The 20,637-nt window shown below is 36.2% G+C and overlaps 1 long non-coding RNA gene across 1 annotated transcript in view; it reads right to left on the bottom strand.

The window, feature by feature from the left end:
- The window catches only part of LOC106635171 (uncharacterized), a 120,139-nt gene extending 117,242 nt beyond the window's left edge, over positions 1-2,897 (bottom strand). The window contains exons 1-3 of the long non-coding RNA XR_001338542.2: positions 2,557-2,897; positions 1,735-1,889; positions 260-381 (exon numbers count right to left, since the gene is read on the bottom strand). This is a non-coding gene — a long non-coding RNA (uncharacterized LOC106635171). The remainder of the gene's footprint in view (positions 1-259; positions 382-1,734; positions 1,890-2,556) is intronic.
- Positions 2,898-20,637: the final 17,740 nt, after the last annotated feature.

Genomic DNA, 20,637 nt, shown 5'->3' with positions numbered 1-20,637 from the left:
GTATTTGGAGATAGGATATTTAAAATGGTAAAATAAGATCATTAGAGTTGGTCATAATCCAATACGTCTTGTGTTCTTATAAGAAAATGCAATAAGAACATAGACATGCAGAGAGTTCATGTAATAATTGGTATTTATTATTATTATTATTGCTATAATAATTATTAAACAACGAAAAGAGTGAGAAAAGAATTCCGCCATTGAAAATGGACTCTTACTGCACTGATGCAAACAACTATATTGCCATAAAAATACTCACTGATCATTTCCAATTTCTAGAGGAACCAGGCAGAGAGAAACAAATATGCTCCAAGTCTTGATCACAGGAGTATACCTTACTTAATTTTTAAAGGCCATAAATAGTTCAAAGTTTCTTTGACTCTGAAAAACAAAACACAGATCAGCAATATTCCAAGCAAAGGTTAAAAAGATTTGTTCAGTTTCGTTTCTTTTTTTTTTTTTTTTTGAGATGGAGTTTCGCTCTTGTCACCCAGGCTGGAGTGCAATGGCTCAACCTTGCTCACTGTAACCTCTCCTTCCTGGGTTCAAGTGATTCTCCTGCCTTAGCCTCCCAAGTAGCTTGGATTACAGGCATGTGCCACCATGCCCAGCTAATTTTTTTTTTTTTTAATTTAGTAGAAACAAGGTTTTGCCATGTTGGTCAGGCTGGTCTTGATCTCCTGACCTCAGGTGATCCACCTGCCTTGGCCTCCCAAAGTGCTGGGATTTCAAGTGTGAGCCACTGCTCCCAGCCTGGTTTCAGTTTCCTGAGTTCAGTCCATTTAGTTAACTCTTGTTTTGTTTGATATTCATGAGCATTTCAGATCCTTATGAGTCCTGTATATTTTTCTTTATTTTAATGTTACAATTTCCAAAGTTACCAGAAGCCTGTGTTTGAGAGCACCTGTTAAAGTTCTATAGCTCATTATAAACCATCTTTGAGAAGGATTAAACAAGGCAGCAATTGTCTGTGAATAGCAAAATGTCCAGGGTACTTACAGTTAGAAACACGATTGACAAAGAAGCTTGGTTATCTCCGTGGTTTACAATAACTTAAAATAACGACCTTAATTATGATTGATAGCATATATTCAGCCATTAGAATTCTAGAAATCTCATACAATTTTGGAACATGTATTACGATTATTCACCCAGATACAACCTAAAGAAGACTGAGCATAATTTTTGCAATCCCATGTACCTAAACATGTCAAATAATCCTGTTTACCTCTCTTCTCTGGACACTTCAGGGGCCCTCTGACATATTTGAAAAGCCAGGTGCCAGGGAAGACAATTTTGAAACTGAGGTTTGATTTTGGGAAGGCTGTTAAATGTTTGAGGTTTAAATAACTTGATATTATGAAATAGAATTCCAGGTTACCAAAAGTTATTTATTTTGCCAAAATCATGACTCAGAAATTTTAAAGAAGCAAAAACCTGTTATAACCCTTTACAAATGTGCCAAAGAGCAGATTAGCACCTTAGGAAAATCTTGTTATGCTTTTATTTCAATTTACAGAAAAACCAAACAATACCCTTTTCTGAATTTAGTCAATATGTTCACATAGAATCTCTTCTGCGAGATTAATTTCCACAGTTCTCCCACCACTTCTTTGAACCTTCAGCTTTTTCCTAATTTAACTCAAACAATCCTTTAACCCTAGGCAAAAGTTTACATTTCCATGCCTTCTTATAACCTTTTATTAAAAAACACATTTTACTGTTCTTACTCACCTTGCATGTAAATATATTTCTAGTAGTTTCAACTCCTAGCAATTTTGAACTTTAAGGTAAAACTTGGAGAGTTGCTTTAATTGTGTGCTAACTGCAACTAAGGTGTGCCTTCTTAGTTAGGGGCGTGGTTAGTTCCATATGCCGTGAGTGAGGCCCTTTAAGAGACAGGGGACATGCAGATATTGAATTAGAGAGGGCTCATCCCCTAAGGCAGGATTGCTAAACAAATCCTTGCCGCCAGAGTTATAAGCCATGGCCTCAGGATGTAAAACAAAATAGAGGATTTATTTCACAAGCAAAACTTTGCAGAGCATACAGTGATAGCTGGGGAGCAGAGGGAGTAGCCTAGTAAAGTGTCTTCTTAAAAAAAACAAGCAAACAAACAAAAAAAAAAACTTTAAGGGTTTACTTGTTGAGGAGGTGGAAAAGGGGAGTGAAAAAAGGTTTAAAAATGCCTGGGGAAGAACTTCTTATTCGTCTGCAAGTGATTTCAACAGCAGGGTTAAAGCTTAATTACTTTCTGATAAAGTTTAACCCCCTGGCAGGGGAAAAGGAAGGCTGCGGTGGCTTGTGTCTGAGAACCATCTAGCCAGCTGTGTGGGACCCTTGGGCCGTGCATCCCGTCCCGGACACAGAGGGGAGGGGGGAGTGAGGAGCCCCCGCTTTCCTGTCTGTCCTGAAAAAGGAAGGAAAAGGCCTTTCCCCCGACGACCCCCAACGGAGCAACGGAGTTTGGGGTCATGTTTCCCCCACCCTCAGTAGTCTGAGGATGAAAATGCTTAGGATCAACAGTGAGAGGTTTTGAGTCCCCATTTCACTCACTGTTTCTTGAGCTCCCCTGTTGCGCGCCAAAAAGCAGGACTTTCCCTTAGTTCAGCTAAAGACTGGGTCCTTGTCCATTCCACGACCACGACAATTTAGGCTCATAGATGGTTTGAAGGGTGAGTAAAGCAGGGTTTTGTTGGGTGAAAAGGAAGGAAAAGGGGAAACAGGGACCCTCAGCAAGGCCAGAGGCCCCTGCTAGCGTGCTTCCCTCCCAGCCGTTTGAATTCCAGGTTCCACACAGGAAGAGGAGGAGTCGGACTCCTGGCTGCTGCAAAGGGCACCAACTTCTGCATTTTCACTCCAGTGCGCATTCCCAGTGCGCATGCTGGTTGGAGATTCTCCAGGGACCCCCTCCCACCTGGCTGTCTCACTTTCCGTTCTTGACATCAGACATATTGAAATTCTCTGGGGACCTATGTGAAAAGTGAAGTTAATTGCAATGAGAGAACTGGAGTTTGGGAGCTAATCTGATTGGAGGCTGGCCACTGCAGGTGATCACATCCAGGCAACTGCTGTTTAATTAAGGCAATGCGATTAATCACAGATGTCACTCACTGGTAGCAACAGATGACACTGTACAACATTCCACCTATGAAATAAACATAAAGTAACGTTTGGAAAGACAGAGACTGAGTTAGGTCTGAGATTCTCCTTTAATGTTTTAATCTGTCGGGTTTTATTTGAATTCTAAGGATACGTGAAGCTTTATTCTTCTTACTTTCCTGAGTATGCCCTCAAAACTATGTCATTAATTTTGAGTTCTTGTTTTAGTTTTTAAATGGAAACTTTCACAAATAAACATTGCAACTTTTTTGCCTTTCTTAGGTATAATATAAATTTAATAAACTACTCAGATTTAAGCTTGATGAATTTTGGCAATTGTACACACCCATTTAACTACCACTCTAAACCAGATATAGAATTGTGCTGTCCAGTATAGTTCCCACTAGTCACATGTGGCTATTTAATCTTAACATTTAATTAATTAAAGTTAAATACAATTTAAAATTTACTTTCTTAGTCACACAAGCCACATTTCAAGTTCTTAACAGCTCCTTGTCGGTGGTAATAGCCGCTGACATATAGCTATTGGACATACTGGATAGCACATATTTAGAACTATGTAGAAAGTGATAGAAATGTCTTTGTAAAAATTAATAGCCAACAACATTAGAAAGTGGCTTCTTTTACTCATAATAATTTTTAAATCTATCCATAATATTGCATGCATTCCTATTTTTTTTCCTTTTTGCTACTATGTAGCATTCCATTTCATTGTTATGCCATAATTTGTTTAGCAGTTCTTGACTTGGGATAAAAAGCTGAGTTAAAAATAAAAAAATAAGAAAGTAAATTTTTAAAAATTTTGCTGTTCATGGAAGTTTGGAGTACTCTACTTTTAGCTATTAGGAATTAGGCTATCATGATACTTTGTAAAATTCATCTTGTGAACATATGTTTGTTTTATTTCTCTTGAGAAAACACCTAGGGGTGGAATTGCTTAACCACGGAATAAGTGTAAATTTATATTTATAAGAAACTCTCACAGGAAAAGAAATGTATAAGAATATTATTCAGCAGTAAAATACTATTTCACATCCAAAAGAATGTTGGGGGGACTGACAATACAAAATGTTGGTGAAGATGTAAAACAGATATGAATCTCATACGTTGCTGGTGGGAGGGTAAAATGTTGTAGGTTCTTTGGACAACAATATCTTATTGTGGTTTTAATCTGCATTTTCCCATTGACTGAAGCTGTTAGACAGCTTTTCATGTGTTAATTGGGCATTCTTAGATCTTCTTTTGTGACATGTTCATTTATTTCTTTTGCACTTAAAACAATTAGTTATCTGACATTTAATAGACAATTTTTAGGAATCCTTTTATGTATTTTAAGTATGCTTATTTTGTCTGATATGTTATTGCATATTCTTTTTCAAGATTTATATCTTAACCTATGTAAATTATAAGGCTAAATGTCTAGTTAGTTATAGGAAGGTGTGGAGCACCAGATTAGAATTTTTTTTTAAGTAAACCACAATATATCAAAGAGTATGCTATAAGTGCAATGAGTCCAAAAAATATCAAAGCCAAGAGAAGTAAATAGGGGGTCTCTATCCAAGAAACTTTAAAAGCTATAGAAAAGAACACAAAGGAAAGAAAAAAACTCCAAAGCCTGTAATTATTTAAAGATTTAATTTCTTATAACTGTCTTTTTAACATTTCTAAACTTGTATGGCAAACAATAGCATATGTTTAGACAATGGAAAACATAAAATTCAATAATTGCTGTTTTTTTAATAAAATAAAATTGACCATTTACTATTTGGCATATTCAAATTATATAAATTATATAATAGATGCCATATTGAAGATGGCTGGCAATTTTAGCACAGAAAATAGAACAAAGACAACCAAATCTATGCTCTTATAATAATAATGATTTTTTAAAAGCCTCATATCTTTGGTTTCACTTATTTGTGTATAGAACTTCTAATTAGTAAAATTGCCAATATATTTTTATGAATCCTTTGGTTTTACCTTCTGGATATCTAGAAAACATAGATTTCAAATGTATAAATGATATTTAAAATTCAATTCCAAATTTTTAAAATATTCAAAATATGATATTCAGAAGGTAATAGTATGTGCTTGCAAAATCTATTCATTTTCTCTTAACATTTTGGAGGCAAAATCTTTTACTTCTTCTATACAAAAAAACCCATAATTTTTAGTTTGGGCTGGGAGTCCCAATCTTTAACTTGGCTACATGTGGTCAAATTGCATGGCTCCCCAAACAGAAATGATTGTTTGGGGAGCACACAACATGACATCAGAAAAATCTTTGGATTTTATCTAATATACATATTCAACATAATACACAATTCACCTGAAGCTGTTTATAAATATCTATTTGTCCCATATTCAAGTAAGAACACAGATGATTCAAGTATGCAGGTATAACAGTCAAATGTGTTCTCTCCAGTGTTATTTGCTGTTAAGTTTAAATGATATGCAAGGAAGAAGTCAGAGCTAACAATAAATCTTTATTTTCTACTCCTTTCTTATTCATCATGCACACAGACACATCTATAGACACAACATAAAATCTGCACAGACACATCCACACAGTTACAAGCATTTATATAGACACACACACACACGCAAACACACACACTAATATAGCCATATATTCCTCAACTAATATGACTTTTCTTAACTTTCCACATGCCCCCTAGTTGTTCTAGTCTACTAGGCAGTCATTATAAGAAATAATTATTCTATAGTTTGAACATGTAAGTATAGATATTCTTAGGCTAACAGATTACCATATTGCCTGATTTAAAAAAACAAAAACAAAACTCAGTCTCAAAAGTGAACAATGTCAGATGCCACTCTTGGTTTTGAATATTACTTTATCCTAGTTAGGGCCACGGATGCACATTTTTATTTCAACTTTAAGCTATGAAATGTAAAGTTGTTTACAAAAATATATGGGAGTTCTATTGTTTGAGTTATAAAGTAGACCTTGATCTGAAGAATAGAAAGAGATTTCTAACTGTGCTCTCCAGAAACTGAAAAGCCTGGTTGTATTAAGAGTGAGTGTTCTTTCTCTGGAAGTACTGAAGCAGAAACTGCACAGTCACTACTCCTAAACCTTTCTGAAGGCATCAATCCATGAGGCAGACAGTTAAATGAGATGCCCTCTGAGGTTACTTCCAAACTGTAGTTTCTGTAATTCTACCAATTTCTCCTGATTTTAACATCTCAACAGTTTATCAGAGCGAAGTGTCTTCTAACATGATTGCTTTGCCTAATTATTTTTAGAACAGATGAAATTATATATACATAAACATTTTTTTAAAAGACATTAATAATTAGTTACTGTCTCTAATTATTTACATATGACTTTTCTAACTGAGACTAAAACTTTTTTTAGAATTGTGTACGTACGTTTTTTAAGAATATAGTTTTCAAGTTAAAGTAAGACAACTGACCAAATTATTTGAGAGCAAGTAGATATTCAAAGAAAGTTTAGATCTTTACAATTTCTTTTCAGATGGAAGAAATGTATTAACTCCTCCATTCTGTTCAGAGTAAGCAAAAGTTGTTATACCTTCAACATGTTCTGTTAATGAATTAATTGGGAAATACCTTTTAGTTTTTGAAATTCCAGGATTTGTGAGGTTCAAGTATAGAAGTTTTTGAGGAAGGCGAAATGAAAAGGAGCCCTGACTGCCTGAGGTGGAGATGAAAAAGTACGTTAAAAACATTCAAAAGAAACATAAAGGCAGAGACAAGCATAACTGGATTTTGTAATAGGATTGCTGAGATAGGTTCACGTTCAAAATCATATGAAGCATTCTGTTTTCTTGGTTACTGGTTAGCAAGAGATATTTTATAGGGAACTCATCTGCAACCATGGACACCTTTTTAATTAATAAAGAATATTCATATTTTAGAATATCAAAGCAAGAAAAATTGCACAGACAAATTGTTTTCTATGTAAAGATAAAAAACTGTTTCATGCATAAATTCAAGAAAATTGAGAGTATCCTGTTCTATCTGCATAATGTGGCATTGAGCAAGGTTTGGAGTTTTTAATTGTTTTTCCATTGTTATTTTGAAAAGCATTTAGAAAAAAATACCAGTCTGATTTTCTTTCCACAGGACTCAAATGACAATCTTGCTCAACCTGTCTTAATGCTTTACAGATTATTTTTGTACATTCTCATTGTATTCTTGGAGTACATTACTTATCAATTGTGTTCATGACACTTCCTACAGATATTTTATCTCTTTATGAAGACAGTAAACTAGAAAAATTATGTCATTCATTCTTTTTCTTATTTATTCCTCCAAAAATTCTTAAAATATTGCTTTATTGTCATTCTAAATATCTGCTTTATTAACCTACCCATAATGTCATATTTTGCTCTTTCAAAAGTAATACTAAGTTAACCACACAAAGTAGACCTCTAAGCATGTATATAACTATCTATATACACCATACTACATTCCTTCATGGTTGGTAAGTAGTATGATTTTGCCATTACAGCCTAACTCATCCTTCTTTACAGTGAAAACATCTCGAAGTCAAGAACCACTAGTTTTCATTTCTTCACAGAGATTACCATGGTCTGCTTAAGTATTATTTGCTGAATTTAATCAGAGTAACACTAGAATTAGTTAATGGCTGTGAAAACTATGAAATAGACTATAATTCTTTACATGGCAAAAGTATATGGTTCATAAACCTTTCAGTTCTGTTTTTCTATTTCTCTATTTTGGTAAGTGCCAGCCATAGGTCCTTAAGCATACCTCAGTTAACAATGGAGGATATTGGTAAGTTATGAAGGCATACATTCCCCAGAGTTTAGCTTTAAAGGTATCCATACATTTAATGGTCATTCTTGATTATTTGTGTGTGCTCATCAGGAATTATCATGGCTAGATGCTATTCAGTAAATTCCCATGTTTTTTAACTACTTACTTCTGGAATCTAAGAACTTTGAAACTTCTCTTTATTTTGTGGCTTTCACTGAACTATGTACTATAAAAGATACACTAATTAAAACATAATGAATTTGTATACTGTACTTAATTTAGCAAATTGAGTATAAAATGAATATACAATGTATGTATACATTAGATATAGAAGTATACATACATATTGTAGTATGTATACTACAATAGAAGAGTGTCCACTATTTACATTTTAATATACAATATTTTCTAACACAATTTAGGTGTGTATATGTGTGTATTTGTGTGTGTGGTGTGTGTGTATTTTAAAACACTACTAAACTCTCTCCAAAAGACCTTAGTGATTTAAACTTCAAGCACTGACATTTCAATGTTCATTTTTATTTTGTATTATTAATATTAAACCAACCAAAACTATGCATTTGCCTTTGTGTAAATAGATGATGGTATCACTGAAATTTTACTAAGTAATTTCTTGTGTTCATATTAATGCTAGTCTGCTTTGCATTCCAAATCTCCTTGATCCTCATCTAACCCAGCACACATACAAACATGGGCTTGTGAATGTTCACATTCACATAGGAGTCCAAAATAGGCAGATTTCTTCATATTCATATAAACAGAAGATGCTAAGAATTCTTATTATGTGTTGCTTTATTTATTCTTATCATTTGAAAGATGATGTTGTTATAGAAAATTGTCTAAGTAGAATTTTTATTTTGCAATTTCCTTGTGCCCACAAGTAAAATACCAATATCTCTATATATTCAATATTGGATTTCTGAAAAAGAAGAAATAATTAAAGAAAAGGAAGATACTAAAAAATCTAGTAATTTCCCCAAACTGAAAAATCTATATTTCTGTGCAACAGGCTCTTTCAATAACAGATATGTGAAAATATAATCCTATTCACTCTGTCAATGAGATATTAAGAACTAGAAATGCCTGAATGACTCTAAGAATTGGAAATTCAGATTTTATCTATCTCAATTTAATATTCACATAAAAATGCAAATTTCAACTGTATTTTAAGATAAATATTGGTAAATATTTTTGAGTGTTTTCAAACATTCATTTGTGAAGGTTTTGTTTTTATGTTGTGATAATGTCTCACTATTTACTTCATTGGGTAATTAGAGGATGTATATATGGTCGCATAATATATTTCAAGTGTATTTCAGAGCTGACACTTATTTGTTGAATCATGTATGGTAGATACACAGTGTAAGCTAACCACGTTAATAAACTATACTATTATTCAGGATTCTAATCTGTGGAGAGCAGTCACAGGGTTCTGCAATGTAACCTTTTCAAGCATTCTAGAATAATTAAATCATGAAGGAAGGGAGTAGCCCAATTAATTGAGAGCTATGGCTGTATGTCTCTTACCCCTCAACATAGAAAAAGAGACCCAACAACTGGGACTGTTTCGTGGGTATGTCATTGAGGTTAGTAAACGAAATAGTGGAAATTAGGGAATTTGCAATTTCCTAATGACATATAATATAGAAAACTTTTTCATAAGCTTGCTTGTGCCTCTGTATGTTTTCTTTGGTGAGGTGTCTTTTTAGATTTTTGGCTCGCTTTTTGAATTGGGTTTTATTTTTTATTGTTGGGTCTTAAGAGTTCTTTATATATTATGGTATCTGTTTTTACAAATATTTTGATTTTTGCAAAACACATGGCTTGTCTTTACATTTTCCTAAAAATGTCTTTTCAGAGCAGAAGTTTTTAATTTAATGAAGTTCAATTTATAAAAACAGACCTGCCTCATTTAATTGGGCTTTGCTTTATTGCCCTTCACATATCAGCTTTTTAGAAATTGAAAGTTTGTGACAACCCTGCATTGAGCAAGTCTATCAATGCTATTTTTCCAACAGCATGTGCTCGCTTGTGTCTCTGTGTGACATTTTGGCAATTTTCCCAATATAGCAAACATTTTCATTGTTACTATATGTGTTATAGTGATGTGTGATCAGTGCTTATTAATGATGCTATTGTAATTCTTCTGGGGTACTATGAACTGCACTTATATAAAACAGCAAACAAATAATAAATGTTCTGTACATTCAGACTGCTTTACTAACTGGCTGTCTCACCCCCTGCTTGGACCTCCCTATTAACCAAGACACAATAATATTAAAATTCCATCAATTAATAACCCTACAGTGGTCTCTAAATGTTCAAGTTAAAGGGAGAGTCACACGTCTCCCACTTTAAATCAGAATCTAGAAGTGATTAAGTTTAGTGAGAAAAACATGTGAAAAGCTGAGATAGGTTGAAAGATGGGCCTTGTGTGCCAAACAGCCAACTTATGAATGCAAAAGAAAAGTCCTTGAAGGAAATTAAAAGTGCTACTTCAGTAACACAGGAATGATAAGAAAGAGAAAGAGCTTTATTGCTGATATGGAGAAAATTTTAGTAGTCTGAATAGAAGATCAAACCAATCACAACATTCCCTTATTAGGCCAAAGCCCAACCCAGAGCAAGGCCCTAACTCTCCCCAATTCTGTGAAGGCTAATAATGGTGAGGAAGCTGCAGAAAAAAAGTTTGAAGCTAGCAGAGATTGGTTTGTAAGTTTCAAGGAAAGAAGTCACCTACATAACATAAAAGTGCAATGTAAAGGAGCAAGTACTGATGTAGAAGTTGTAGGAAGTTATCCAGAAGACCTGGCTAGATAACATAAACAACTAAACAACCTATTTTCATTATAGATGAAATAGCCTTCTATTGGAAGAAGATGCCATCTAGAACATTCATAGCTAGAGAGGAGAAGTCAATGCATTTTTTCAAAGCTTCAACGGATAGGCCAACTCTCTTGTTAAGGGCTAGTAAAGCTGGGGACTTCAGTCGAAGCCAATGCTAATTTTCCATTCTGGAAATCCTAGGGCTGTCGAGAATTATGTCAAGTCTACTCTGCCTGTGATCTATAAATGGAAAAACAAATCCTAGGTCACAACACGTCTGTTGACAGCATGGTTTACTAAAGATTTTAAGCCCACTATTGAGAGTTACTATTAAAAAAAAATCCTTTCAAAATATTACTGCTCATTGACAATGCACCTGGTCATGCAAGAAGCCTAATGGAGATAAAAAAGAAGATTAATGTTGTTGTTTTGTTGTTTTTATGCTCCTCATATAACATCTATTCTGCAACCCATGGATCAAGGAGTCATTTAGACTTTCAAGTATTTGTATTTAATAAATACCTTTTGTAAGACTTGTGAACCCATAATATCTGAGACAGGTCTCAATCAATTTAGAAAGCTTACTTTGTCAAGGTTAAGGATGCACCTGTGACACAGCCTTAGGGGGTCCTGATGACATGTGCCCATGGGTACAGCTTTCTTTTCTACATTTAAGAAAGACATAATACATCAGTCAATACATGTAAGATCTACAGTGGTTGGACCTAGAAGGGCTAAGGGGTGAGGTTCCTGGGTCATAGGTAAATTTTAAAATTTTCTGATTGGCAATTGGTTGAAAGAGTTATTATCCATAAAAAGGAATGTCTGGGTTAAGATAAGGGGTTGGGGCTGGGCATGGTGGCTCAAGCCTGTAATCCCAGCACTTTGGGAGGCCGAGGTGGGCAGATTGCCTGAGGTCAGGAGTTCGAGATGAGCCTGGCCAACATGGTGAAACCTCATCTCTACTAAAAATACAAAAATTAGCCAGATGTGGTGGCAGGCACCTGTAATCCCAGCTGCTCAGGGGATGGAGGCAGGAGAATCGCTTGAACCCGGGAGGTGGAGGTTGCGGTGAGCTGAGATCATGCCACTGCACTCCAGCTTGGGCAGCAGAGCAAGACTCCGTCAAAAAAAAAAAACTGATAAGAGGTTAGGGAGACCAAGGTTTTGTCACGCAGATGAAGCCTCCAGGTAGCAGGCTTCAGAGAGAGTATATTGTAAATGTTTCTTATTAGACATAAGTTCTTCGTTGACATTAACACTTGAGGAGTATAATGAGGTATGTCCAACCTCCTATTCCATCATGGCCTGAACTAGATTTTCAGACAAATTCCACAATACCCTTAGCCAAGAGGAGGGATCCATTGAGGTGGTTGGGGGGGTGCTTAGAATTTCATTTTTGGTTTGTAGACTATAGCTGCTATAGATAGTGATTCCTCTGATGGATTTGGGCAAAATAAATTGAAAACCTTTTGAAAGGGATTCACCACTCTAGACACCATTAAGAACACTTGTGATTCATGGGAGAAGGTCAAAATATTAACATCGACAGCAGTTTAGAAGAAGTTGATTTAAACCCTCATGGGTAACTTTGAGGAGTTCAAGACTTCAGTGAAGAAAGTAACTGCAGAATTGTAGATGGAGCCTGAAGATGTGACTGAATTGCTACAATCTCATGATGAAAGTTGAATGGGTGAGCAGTTGCTTCTTATGGATTGGCAAAGAAAGTTGTTTCTGAAATGGGATCTATTCCTGGTTAAGATACTGTGAACATTGCTGAAATGACAACAAAGAATTTAGAATATTTTCTAAGTTTAGTTGATAAAGCAGTGGTAGGGCTTGAAAAGATTGACTCCAGTATAGCAAGTTCTATTATTGAAACTGCCATTGCAAAATCATAACTGCAAAAGTTATTTACAGTGAAAGGGATCTGACCTAATTGACTTCATCTTTCTTCTAACCACCGAGCTATCCTTGTTCATTGGTGGGTGTAGGCCAAACTAACTTTGAGAGGAACTTAGTTTATAGTTTAGCTTTGAAACAAAGTTGGTAACAGCTCTGTTCCAAAACAAACCCACTTCCTGCCTCGGGACTGGACTGGCTTTGCAGGACTATCAAATTAGCCACAAGAGTAGAAATATGGTTTAGGAGTTATGCAGCTGGAGGCTACAAGATTCTGACCCTCTGAAATTGCTCCTGCAGACAACATCTCTATTGTAAAACCTAAGAACTTAAGATATTTGCAGACCCTGCACTTGATGGATCAGCTGGCACTACTCAGATCGATAAACTTGTTCATCTGGATTTTTGGCTCCCATAGAGAAACTGACTCAGCCCAAGAGGACAGTTTTGACTCCCTGTGATTTCATCTCCAACCCAACCAATCAGCACTTCAGATTCACTGGCCTCCTACCCATGAAATTATCTTTAAAAACTCTAATTCCCAAATTTTCAGGGAGACTGATTTGAGTAATAATAAAAATCCAGTTTTCCTTACAGCTGGCTCTGCATGAATTATTTTCTTTTTGTTGTTGCAATTCTCCTGTTTTGATAAATTGACTCTGTCTAGGCAGAAGGCAAGGTGAAGCTGTTGGGCAGCTATACTGTGGGTAAAATGCTACCAAACAGCATTGCATGCTACAGATAAATCTTTTGTTAAAGGAAGAGTCAAATGATATGCCAAACTCCACTGCTGGCTTATGTTAAGAAATTTTCACAACCACCCAGCCTTCAGCAACCTCTACCCTGATCAGTCAACAGCCGTCAACATGGAGACAAGATCCTCCACCAGTAAAAAGATTACAATTTGCTGAAAGCTCAGGTGATTATTAGCAATTATTTTTGGCAATAAATTATTTTCTAATGAAGCTTTGTACTTTTTAAAACATAAGGCTGTTACATACTTAATAGATTACAGCACAGTGTTAACATAACTTTAATATGCGCTGGGAAAGAACCAAAAAGCTTGCATGGCTCACTTCATTGTAATGTTTACTTTATTGTGGCAGTTTGGACCCAAACCTGCACTATCTTTGAGTTATGCCTTTTTTTTAAAATTTCATGATGGTTTGGTCTCATGTTTAAGACTCTGCACCCAACACAGATTTTCTCCTATGCTATCTTCTAGATTTTTATGGTTTTTCATTTTACATTTAAGTCTATAAGTTATCTTGTTAATTTTTGTAAAAACTATCAAGATTCCTTTTTTAAAAAATTTTATTGGATGTGTATTTGTTTCAGTTCCATTTGTTGGGAAGTCGATGCTTTCTCTATTAAATGACCTTGCTCTGGTAAAAATAAAGTCAATTAGGGTGTGACAAAAGAGCTTCCCTTGAGGACACGCTTTTGTTAAGGAGGACAGAAAGCTCTGAGTGCATTTCAAAATGGCTACTTTTCCCTTCCTTCTGCTGGAAACAGGAAGGGATACTTTTTTCTCATCTTCTCCATAAGAATCTATTTAGGCTCCTGAAGGTTAAGATTCATGAAAGTACTGTGATTCTCAGTAGAAATTTTCCTTGACATACAATGGGGTTACATCCTGATAAACCCATCATAAATCTTGTAAATTGAAAATGCATTTAATACACCAGACCTACAGAACTTAGCCTTGTTCACCTTAAATGTACTCAGAACACTCACACTAGCCTATAGTTAGGTAAAATCACCAATACAAAGCCTATTTTATATATATATATATATATATATATAAAAAGAGCAAAAATATATATATTATATATATTTTATATATATATTATATATTATATATATGTTTTATATATATTATATATATTTTGTATATATATTATATATATTTTGTATATATATTATATATATATTATATATATATATAAGAAAAAAAGTGTCAAATATCTTATGTACCACATAGTCCTAGGCCAGGCAAAGATCAGAATTCAAAATTCGAAGTATGTCAAATTGTGATGGTTTGCAAAGTTGTGAAGTTGTAAAATCATTAAGTTGATTGCCCTTCTCTCCGGTTTTTATGGTGGCAGCTTGCCCTGTGACAGCAATTATTAGATAGATTTAAGAAGAGTTGTTCCTTTTCAAATTGTTCGAGTATTTTCTTGTTATAAGAATGAGAGTGAGAACTTCCAAGTCCCAAAACAAGAAATTCATCTTACTTTTTACCATAGTCTTGACAGTAACTTCTGGGCAACCTTATGTAAATCAGTGATATTGACTTCTAGGTTTTGTATGTATAAATAAAAATTGGACAAGATCGATATTTTCAAAATAAGCTTTATGATATTTTAGCAGACTTTAAAACAGCACACTAGTTGATGGTAAAATAAAATGATCACATATTTGTTAAAGTTCTTCAGAGGCAACTGATAAATAGCAGCCCTTTTTCCCATAAGACTTCATTTGAAAAATAGAATGGAGTAACATATGGAAGCTAAATTATAACTCATAGAACGCTCAGGCTGCAGAATGTTATTTCACATACAATGAGCATGTCTGCTTGCTCAAACACAATCCCTAAATTGGGCAAACTATTCAATCACTGAAACCAAGCCACTCAGGTCTGGGGCAGCAATTTTCTAAGTAATAAAGTACCTGACAGAACAGTGGCAGGTCCCTTTGCCTGAGGAGCAGTTTACTTCAAGAGGAAGAAAGGAAGAGGAGCGCTAGGCATACTAAGTTCTTGCTCCCATACTCACTAACCAAGTATCACTTCACTACCCTTCACTACCCTTTGGGACAAAGTGAGTAATGGTATAGTTAGAGGCCAGAAATAAGCTTAAGAAAATCCTGTCTATATAGAAAACAGTGGAGAGGGGGGAAATAACAGAGTTTAATAACTTTTAACATTGTCGAGCTTTTATTAGGCCAATGCTCAGAGATTTCCTGATAGGGTTAGAGTTTGACTTGCCAACTCAGATTTTCTTAAAACCTAAATAGATATCTCAAACTTATAGTCTGCAACCAGACTTTGCTTTATTATTTCCAGTAGAGTATGGTTTTTCCTTTGTAAATTCCTGTCCACATTTTTAGTAAGAGATTTCACCTAAAAGTTTAGATATTCAGCTCCTCATAAATCTTTAGATGACAACACCGGGCCTTATTTTCAAACGGCAATAATTGCCTGCAACTGAGTAGCAGCCGTTCTCACTAGACAATGTGAATACTCTTCATTTTGCCAGTTTTCACCAATTACTCACTGTGTTCATAATGCTCTTACCCAGAATCTGCTTCATTCATTTATATATCTGTCCTTAGTAGGCATTTGGGTTTGTGATCGCTGCTCTAAAGAGAACTAAGCTTAGCCACATTTTAGCAACCCATCTCATCCATAGCCAGTGAAACTTGTTTGGAGTTATAAGCCCAGAAGACTCTGAACTGGGAAATCCAGTATCAAGGAGTCCACTCAGGTGAGTATCAGCTTGCGGCATCATTATACTGTGGAAGGCAAGAGGATGAGAGTGGGTAAAAGAGATCAAGAGATGGCTGAACTTGCTTCTGTAAAAAACCCACTCTCAGGACAATGACATTAATCCATTAATGAGAGCAAAGCCCTCATTACCTAGTCACTTCTTAAACATTCCACTTCTCAACACTGTTGCATGGGGGACTAAGTTTCTAACACATGAACTTTGGGGGACACATTCAAATCTTAGCACTATCCCATATGCCTGGTCCATTTCTTTTATAACCTGCCCCTTTTCCTGCTTTTCATTCTGACCTTGGACCCCGAAACCATTTATGTCTACATATCATGTCCTTGGGAACTTGAATCCCATATATATATATGTAAAATCTCTGAATCAGCTTATTGGGATCCTTAGAACCAAGATGTCTAGAGTTGAAGGCTGCTATGCCTTCATTTTCCAAATAGACCTATGAATATCTCTCCCTCCTTCTGCCTACACCTGAAGAGAGATTGAGCCACACTTACTTATATTGTTATGTATCTTCTAGTCCTAAGGCAAGGGTAGAAACGCAGGATTGTGAATCAAAAAAGCTGATCATTCTGCCAAACATGAAGGGCCAGAGCAGATGAGAAGCTAGAGAAATAAGGTCTAAGTGAGAGTAAGAAGTTTCTGGCAATTACTTATGATCAGAAATTTTAATAAGCATAAAATTATTCTGGCAGAGGGGAAGTCATATGTTTAAATAGAAGACTTTTCTTTTCGTTATGGCTAATCCCAGAAAAGAGGACAGGAGCAGACTTATCCATGAACAATATGAGGTTATCTTAAAATTAAATATTTAATCTTTTCTACACTGGAACAGCTCCATTCTTTTTTTCTTTTTATGAAGATATTGATCACTTCATTTGTACGGTTCCTTCCAATAATGCTCACGTTTACCTGAACACTTAATAAAACTTGCTTTTGGTTACTGAATTTCCTTTTGCGCATTGATAAGATGACTTCTGTATGAGTTTTATCCAAAGCCCCCCACCCCGCCTTTTTTAAAGAAGGTGTGAGTCATAAGGGGCATTACTGAAAGTATTGACTCACTAATCTTTAAGATGTCTCTAGGCTCTGCCTTCTCCTGACCATAACATTCTCAACACACAGAAGAAGACTTTTTTTTTTCTTTTTGAGATGGAGTCTCACTCTGTCGCCCAGGCTGAAGTGCAGTGGCACTATATTGGCTCACTACTCGCTCCACCTCCTGGGTTCACGCCATTCTCCTGCCTCAGCCTCCCGAGTAGCTGGGACTACAGGCACCCGCCACCACGCCCAGCTAATTTTTTTTTTTTTTTTGTAATTTTTGGTAGACACTGGGTTTCACCGTGTTAGCCAGGATGATTTTGATCTCCTGACCTCGTGATCCGCCCGCCTCAGTCTCCCAAGTGCTGGGATTACAGGAATGAGCCACCGTGCCTGGCCAGAAAAGACTCTTAATGCTGTAACATAAAGCTGTTTTCTTACCTACAAAGGACAAAGAAGCAAACGTTGAAAAGAGGTAAAGGTAGCATTCTCTAGACCTATAAGACAGCTGAACCCCTACAGTAGTATTTTTTCCCAAGTAATGCTACTGAGTGAGGGTTGAGGGAAATACCAGTGACAACTGGCAGGGTGGGGGCTGGGGAGATGGATTCATTTCACTAAAAACACTGCCCAGAGAGCTAGGAAGTCCTGAAGAGAAGCCTCCTGACATTTTTGGGGGGTGCAGAGGCTGGGGGAAAGAAGCTGGGAAAAGGATAGGAGTGCTGCCTAGGCTAGGGATGCAGCTATTCATAGGATCTGAGTCCTTGACTCCACCTCCCTCTAGAGGCTGCAGTGCATTGACTGTGCACCAAGTCTGGTGTGGGGAGGGCAGATTTCCTGCGGTGCTTGTTGTGTTAACTCTTTCAAGGCAAAGTATATTCTTTTCCATCTCTGTGCCTTTGCTCATGCTGGTCTTTCTCAGAACCTCCTCCATCTTTTTCTTCTGAATCCTTCGTTTTCCTTCTTACGTATTTTCCAAACTTATATTTATGTCATCACTATTGACGTCTTTTGTGGGACATTTGCTTAAAACCTAACCTAGGCCAAGGAAAGAGAGTCTTCCGTTCTAGGTCCCGTATTTTAGAGAGGCCTGTTCTCCTTTCCCCCAGCCCCAGGCATGTTCAGTGTACCCAGAAATCCGGAGTTACCTGCCCAAAAGTCTGATCGAATGGTGTGCACACCCCTGGGCTGGGCAGGTAGATAAGGAGTAGCTTTTCGCTGCGGTGATGGATGGAAGTTGAACAGGGCAAGCTGGGATGCACCTAGATCCTTTCTTTGTAAGTCTGAGCCTGGGGTAGTAAAAGAAAAGAGGCTTTTGGAATGGGAAGCTTAGGTCCTTTTATGTTTCTACCACTAAGTTCCCACAAGGAACTTACTGGAGCTCAAGTAATTGACATTTATACTGGCTTTCCATATGTTATAAAGATCCATGTTTTTTGACAATAGGGATCTAATACATGTTTAGCATAAAATTTGGTTAGTTTGATTTAGAACTTTTAAATATTTAGACAAATGGTTTTCGGGCTCTATTTGCATTCTTGCATGAACCTTGCAAATGCTAAGAGTGGGCTTGTGTTTTTTTAACATTTTTTCAATAGATATTTTATATGCTATCTCTAAATTTAACTATTTTCTTCTTTTCTGTGGTTTGAATATTTCATATATACTTTTATCACATTTCCGTTTGGCATATTAATTATTCATCTTCATGGGTCTTTTCTCTATCTGGCTAATAGATAAAGGAGAGAAAGCATTCTTTTCATTGCCATTCCCTTCTCTACCTACAATGATTATAGCACATAAAGATTACACACAACATAAAATTTAAACTCAGAGAATTTCTTCAGTTTTTACCTTCCTGAATCTCTTTAACAGTTTTCTCAGTTTCCAGTGCTCTTGGTTTCACATATTACTTTGCCTGTATTTTACTCTAATTAGAGTCTTAAGTTGATTCTTGAGTGTCCACTTTGTTACTGATGTAAAAACATAGTAATATGTTCATTTTTCTTCCTTCCTGAGATAGAGTCTCACTCTGTCACTCAGGCTGGAGTGCAGTGGTGCCATCTTGGCTTACTGCAAGCTCTGCCTCCTGGGTCTAAGCGATTATCCTGCCTCAGCCTCCCAAGTAGCTGGGATTACAGGTGCATGCCACCATGCCCAGCAAATTTTTTTGTATTTTTAGCAGAAACAGGGTTTCATCATGTTGGCCAGGCTGGTCTCGAACTCATGACCTCAAGTGATCTGCCCGCCTGGGCCTCCCAAAATGCTGGGATTATAGGCGTGAGCTACCACACCAAGTCATTATGTTGATTTTTGATATTATTCCTAAGCTGTACACTTCACATCTGGAAGAAATCCCTGTTAGGCTAACACTTTCAAGACGCAGAGTCTCAAATCCTCAGCCAGCATAATTCAGTAGTGGGAGATTGTACAAGGTATACAAGGAGAATAATCACAATTATTATTGTAATAATATAGCAAGAAGTCTTAGCATTATGTGCCACAAATTGAATGGTATAATTTGTAACAATTATGTGACTTACTGTCCACAGTTACTCTGCAAGGTAGAAATCATTATTTACCTATTGAAGTTAAGGAAGTAAATGTGTAAAGATTAAACTAATTTGCCTGAGTTCATATAGTTTTTGAATAACATATGTAGGATCCATACCCAGATATATATTCCTCAAGCCCTCACCCTTTCTTCTCTATTTCTTTTGCTTAAAGTTATACTTTTAGGTCACTGCCTAACAAAATGCTTAATACATAATTCTAGTCAATAAACATGTGTTAAGTGCATGAATGAACAAATGAACAAGAGATGGATAGATGGATGAACAAATAAGTAAGTAGATTTATAGTAAAGAATAATATTTTTAAAAGTCATGTATGTGTAGAGGATTAAAGTTTAGACAGGTAATGAAGGTTCTTCATACCAATGTAGGAGAAAAATTTACCAAAAAACAAACAGAAACTTTTAAATTTCTTTATTAATTAGTATAAATAATTTTCTCCCTGCTGGAAATTATTCAAAGTAGAGATAATAATCATAGCAGAGAAACTTCAGTGTGCATACCACCAATCTAGGATGTTTCTTTAAAAATGCACATTCCTGGGGCTGGGCATGGTGGCTCACCCCTGTAATTCCAGCACTTTGTGAGGCTGAGGCAGGCAGATCTCCTGAGTTCAGGAGTTCGAGACCAGCCTGGCCAACATGGTGAAACCCCGCCTTTATTAAAAATACAAAAATTAGCTGGGCGTGGTGGCAGGCACCTATGGTCCCAGCTACTCGGGAGGCTGAGGCAGGAGAATCGCTTGAACCTGAGAGATGGAGGTTGCAGTTAGCCAAGATCACGCCACTGCACTCCAGCCTGGGTGATAGAGCGAGACTCCATCTCAAAAAAAAAAAAAAAAAAAAAAAAAACAGGAAAAGAAAAGAAAA

This window comes from Pan paniscus, chromosome 8 (assembly GCF_029289425.2).
Source record: "Pan paniscus chromosome 8, NHGRI_mPanPan1-v2.0_pri, whole genome shotgun sequence".
In the NCBI taxonomy this organism is placed as follows: domain Eukaryota; kingdom Metazoa; phylum Chordata; class Mammalia; order Primates; family Hominidae; genus Pan; species Pan paniscus.
This window is presented reverse-complemented; position numbering and strand designations above follow the sequence as displayed.